The sequence below is a fragment of the Daucus carota genome, chromosome 9, assembly GCF_001625215.2.
Source record: "Daucus carota subsp. sativus chromosome 9, DH1 v3.0, whole genome shotgun sequence".
NCBI lineage: Eukaryota > Viridiplantae > Streptophyta > Magnoliopsida > Apiales > Apiaceae > Daucus > Daucus carota.
The window spans coordinates 11,722,634-11,728,633 of record NC_030389.2 but is presented as its reverse complement, the minus strand read 5'-3'; positions in this window follow the sequence as shown (position 1 = coordinate 11,728,633).

The following is a 6,000-nucleotide window of genomic DNA, read 5'->3' as shown; positions in this document are numbered from 1 at the left end:
CTCTTCACTCTCTCTTTACCCTCTTCCTCTTCGGTCTCTCTTCACCCTCATTGTCTCTCTTCTCACTCAGTCTCTCTCAATAGCTCTGAATTGAATATTGAAGGCTCAAACTCTGTCTGTCTCTCCATAGCTCCGGACTGAAGAACGAGAATGGTACTTGCACACACAAACATATGCAGTTTCTCAAATTAGGGTTACTGACTTTCGAATTTCTCAATTTGCAGGCGGTTAGGGTTTCATAAATTGGGGCTTTTTGCTATAATAGGCGATTAAGGTAAATACACACACTAATTGGGCCTTTTGACTCTTTTACTTTCTATAAACGTTGGATTTAAGCTCTTTTACTTTCTATTCCAGGAGAGTGGGTCTTAGTTATTGCGGTTTAAAGGTATTACTTCTTTAATTTTATGTGTATTTGTTTGATTTTATGGATCTGTTGATGTATATGCATCCTTGAATGTTTATGAATGATTTATTTTTATGTGTATTTTATTGTTTTGGATGTATTTTCATGTATGTATGTGTTTGAATGACTCTTGTTTTTTATGTATTTGTTTTGTTTGATTTAAAGTGTTGACGAGTTTAGAAATATGTTTGTTTCAAATCTGATTTTTTTTTTTTTAATTGTGCTCTGTTAAAATCTTAATGCCCTGTTAAATGGAGCTGATGACGGAAGGAAATGATGCCCTGTTCATAAACAGTGAATATATAGAGACATGGCGGAGAAGTATAGGAACCAGAATAATGCCAACATGATTATGCGGAGTTGGATTTTTTTTTTAACAAATTTTGGCTTTGTTAAATTTCATGCATAATGTGTTATTTCAGGGAGGGATTGATACTCAGATTCAAAAGTCAAACTCTATTGAATACAGTGTGTGAGTTGCATGAGTGCGTATAACCAGTGAAACTGAATTTTATGAAGGGAATCAGGTGATATATATGGTTTCTATCTATATTTATTTAAAGTAAGGACATGCCTTCAAAATCCTCACTATTATTTACAAATATAGAATTGCATCATAGTCAATCCTTTCCATATAAAGTCATAAGAAATCATAATAATAGATATTACAGAATATCATCTTTATTAGTACTTGCATTATCGTCATAGATATTTTAACGTACATTTTTTTAATCAAACTTACTAGCTTTGACATCAAGGTTTAAATATTTCATGATTCCTTGCGACTTAAAGCAACAATTACTGGAGGCTAGATCGAAGTGCAGACAAGGGCGTTTGGAATGATGAGTTTGGGATCTACTGGTCCATGGTCCAGAAGTAAATTTGCTAGCACAGTAGTTCTGGGCAGGGTAGTTTAACAAGTAACTAAATCCTGGTACCATCCTTTTGCTAGTGGAACTCAAGTCACTCCTTTGGCCAGTGGAACTCAAGCCACTCCTTTTGCCAGTGGAACTCAAGGTCAAGGCAGTGAACGCAACACAATCTAGTTCTGGGGAGGTTCCGTATTTTAATGGTTATGTAATCTATCGAATTTCTTATATTGTACACTCTAGTTCCGTTTTTTAATGGTTATGTAGATGTGTTGGTTTTGGTTGGTTGATGGAGGTTGGACTTGGAGTTGTTTTGATGTAGTTGGATTGAGTTTGGTGTAATTGGAGCTGTTTTTGTGTAGTTTGGTATAATTGGAATTGTAATTATAGGATTCTTCTGCAAACAGAAATGACATTTCAATATTCTATATATTAAGTGTTACATTAGCCTTGTTTACTGTTACATAATCACAGATTTAGTGTTATATTATTTCTACCTGCTGTTACATTATTGTGAACTTTGGTGTTACAATTAATAATCATAGTGTTACAATAAGTTATGTGGGCCCCGCATGTGGGACGCACGTGTGGGGCCCACATGTGGGGCCCACTTTTAAAAAATATCAGTCTGGCTATTGTAACATTTTTTCAGGTGTTACATTTGGACATTCTGATGTTACAATAGAATGCTATTGTAATACTTTTACTGTTGTTACAATAGATCAAGCAAGTGTTACAATAGACGGTCTATTGTAATGCTCGCAGATGTAACGCCCCCTAGTGTTACAATAGACAGATTGTAACACTTTTTTGGCCTATTGTAACAGAAGGAGTGGCATTACAATAGGCCACTTTTGGCGTAGTGTGGTTCATCACTCAAACAAGTTCTAACTTTCAGATTTTTCTCTCAAGTAATTTGAACAAGTTCAACTGATGCTACTAACTTGGTTATATACTCCAAGTTTTACAAAGCTTTTAGCTAGATTACAAAATGCACTCTAATCTAAAAACAATGCTGCACAACTTTGTCTTATGCATGCTTTCTGAGATGTCTTCATCTTTGACCATCACCTTGATTTGATCCAGATTGCACTGCATGAGATAAGTATGTTTCTGCCTCTTCTTTATTTTCCTAATTAGGCTTCCATGTCTATTTTAGTGTAATTCGATCCATGTGATTTGTCAGACTTAAGCTCTAGTCACTTTCAACTGCTCTTTGCTTCATCAGTTGAAAGTTCTGGTTGCTTTCAACTGCTCTTGACTTTATCAGTTGAATGCCCGACTCATCAGTTGAATGAATTACAAACTCCATCAGTTGAATGCTGTTCCAGTCTCATCAGTTGAATTCCTCAGCATCATCCGTTGAACACTTTGTCTTCAGTTGAATGCTTGATTTTCATCAGTTGAAACATCATCCAGTCTTCATCAGTTGAATAGTTACATCTCATCAGTTGAATATCCTTCACTTAGATAAAATTACATGGCATTGGATATTTACAATTAGCCATCCTATTCTACCCATCCGTTGATAATTCCCAAAGACAAGAAATGTAACAATTACAACTGAAATTTGATAAAGATTCTAAGTAAGACATGTTACAAAATGTTTATGTTATCATCAAAAATTATTGATTCCTAACAGTGTGCCTTGTTACTAAACGAGACATGTGGTATCTTGATAGTGGTTGTTCGAGACATATGACCGGTAATAAGTCACTCTTGAAAAGCATTAGAAAGGTCACCGCTGGAAGTGTCACGTTTGGAGATAGTAGCAAGGGGAGTATCATTGGTATTGGCGATATCGGGAATGAACATTTCAAGATTGCTAATGTACAACTAGTTACGGGACTTAAGTATAATCTTCTCTCCATTAGTCAACTTTGCGACAATGGATATAAGGTGATTTTCTATCCTACTCATTGTTCTATCTTAAATAAGGATGGAAAATTAATGCTTACTTGTCCTCGTAGCAAAAATGTGTACACATGCGATATTAGTAAACATTCTAATGTGTGCCTAATTACTACACAAGATGACCCTTGGTTATGGCATCGTAGATTAGGGCATGCGAATATGAAGTTGATAAAGAATATCTCAATGAATGATCATGTTAGGGGTATACCAAAGTTAAACTATCAAAAAGATCATACTTGTGAAGCGTGTGAAATTGGAAAGCAAATACGAGCTTCTCACAAAGCTAAGTTTATGGTATCAACCTCTAGACCTCTCGAGTTATTACACATGGATTTAATCGGACCGGTTCCGGTACTAAGTCTCGGAGGTTGTTCTTATACATTGGTCATTGTTGATGATTTTTCACGGTTTACGTGGAAGGAATTTCTCAAATCTAAAAGTGATGCTTTTCAATCATTTGCTTCTTTATGTAAGAAGATTCAAAATCAACAAAATAATACCATTGTCTATATAAGGACTGACCATGGTAAGGAATTTGAGAATTCTAGTTTCACTACTTTTTGTGAGGATAATGGAATAACTCACAACTTCTCGGCTCCATACACACCTCAATCTAATGGAGTTGTAGAAAGGAAAAATAGGACTTTACAAGAAATGGCAAGTACTATGCTTAATGAATATCGTCGTCCTAAATATTTTTGGGCCGAAGCTATGTCTACTGCTTGTCATATTCTAAATCGAGTCTTATTACGTCCTATGACACAAAAGACTCCCTATGAGATTTATTTTGGAAAAACTCCTAAGGTTACACTACACCATAGATGGGCTTATGCAATGGTTTTTGAAAGCGTTGCTCACACAGCGTTGCCTTAGCTATGATATTTTTGGATAACAGCAACGGTGATCAAACTGTGTTGCATTATACAGATACCTACCATTGCAATTGACTCATGTTAGTGTAACAAGTAATATTCTGTTGCTTTATTATATTTAGTGTTGCTTTAGTATTCATAATAAATAAAAACATTAAATATTAATGCTGACGTGGCAGGCGGGCCCCACTGTGGGTCCCACCATGCTGACGTGGCAGGCGGGCCCCACAAGTGGGTCCCACAATGCTGACGTGGCATGCTGACGTAGCTGGTGGGCCCCACCAGTGGGTCCCCCACGCTGATGTGGCATGCTGATGTGTCAGGTGAAGTGTTGCGTTTGGTTCTTAGTGTTGCATTTGATCGTAAATTGTGTTACATTTACAATTTTAGCTATTTTAAATTTTTTAGGATCCTTATTCCACGATCCGACCGTAAGGATGCTGATACCTATTGATTCTGGTGTTGTGAGATTTTTCTTCAAAATTTTCAGATGTATCTGATCTAATTTTATGATAGTCAAACAGTGGTCAACAGAGTTTCCCAGTAGCCAGATTGGCACGAATTGTGATTCTATTTTTTTTGCGACTCTTTTTCAATGATTCGACCGTACGGATGCTGATACATAATATTCTGGTGTTGTGAGATTTTTCTTCAAAATTTTCAGATGTGTCTGATCTGATTTTATGATTGTCAAATTACCGTGGTCAACAGAGCTTCCCGGTAGCTAGATTGGCACGAATTGTGATTCTATTTTTTTTGCGACTCTTTTTCAACGATCCGACCGTACGGATGCTGATACATATTGATTCTGGTGTTGTGAAATTTTTCTTCAAAATTTTCAGATGTGTCCGATCTGATTTTATGATAGTAAAACAGTGGTCAACAAAGCTTCCCAGTAGCCAGATTGGCACGAATTGTGATTCTAGTTTTTTGCGACTCTTTTTCAACGATCCGACCGTACGGTTGCTGATACCTATTGATTCCAGTGTTATGAGATATTTCTTCAAAATTTTTAAATGTGTGTGATCTGATTTTATGGTAGTCAAACAATGGTTAACAGAGCTTCCCGTTAACCAGTTTGGAACGAATTATGATTCTATTTTTTTGCGACTCTTTTTCAACGATCAGACCGTACAGATGCTGATACCTATTGATTCCAGTATTGTGAGATTTATTTTTAAAATTTTCAGATGTGTCTGATCTTATTTTATGATGGTCAAACAATGGTCAACAAAGCTTCCCATTAACCAGTTTGGCATGAATTATGATTCTATTTTTTTCGCGGATCTTTTTCAACGATCCGACCATACGGATGCTAATACCTATTAATTCTAGTGTTGTGAGGATTTTTCTCAAAATTTTTAGATGTGTCTGATCTGATTTTAGGATGGTCAAACAGTGGTCAACAGAGCTTCCCGTTAACCAGTTTGGCGCGAATTATGATTTGAATTTTTTTTTACATACAAATATAAATGATTTTAGACACAATATTTTCATTTTACAAATTTTATCTAATAACTGAAATATCAATATAAATTATATTCACTTACAATTTACTTGAAACATTAAAGTATAAGTAATTACTAGCAGAATAAAATACATTATTTACAATTAAATATATATTGTATCAAATATATTTTTAAATATTATTTGTTATTATTTTTAAATTTTAGATACTAATATAAACTATTTAACTAAATTTATTAAAAATAATTTATATTATATATTTGTTTAAATTATTGTCCTCTTTAATATATAATATATGTTATATATAAATATAAATATTTTTAGTAAATAACCTTTTTTTAAAATAAATTTGATTAATAATGAAAATCTGAAAACCGAAATGGGTGAAGCCAAAAATTTGAGCGCCATTTCTCCCTCCAAATATTTTGCAGGAACCCGCTCTGGATCTACTTTTGCTCTCAATAAAACACTC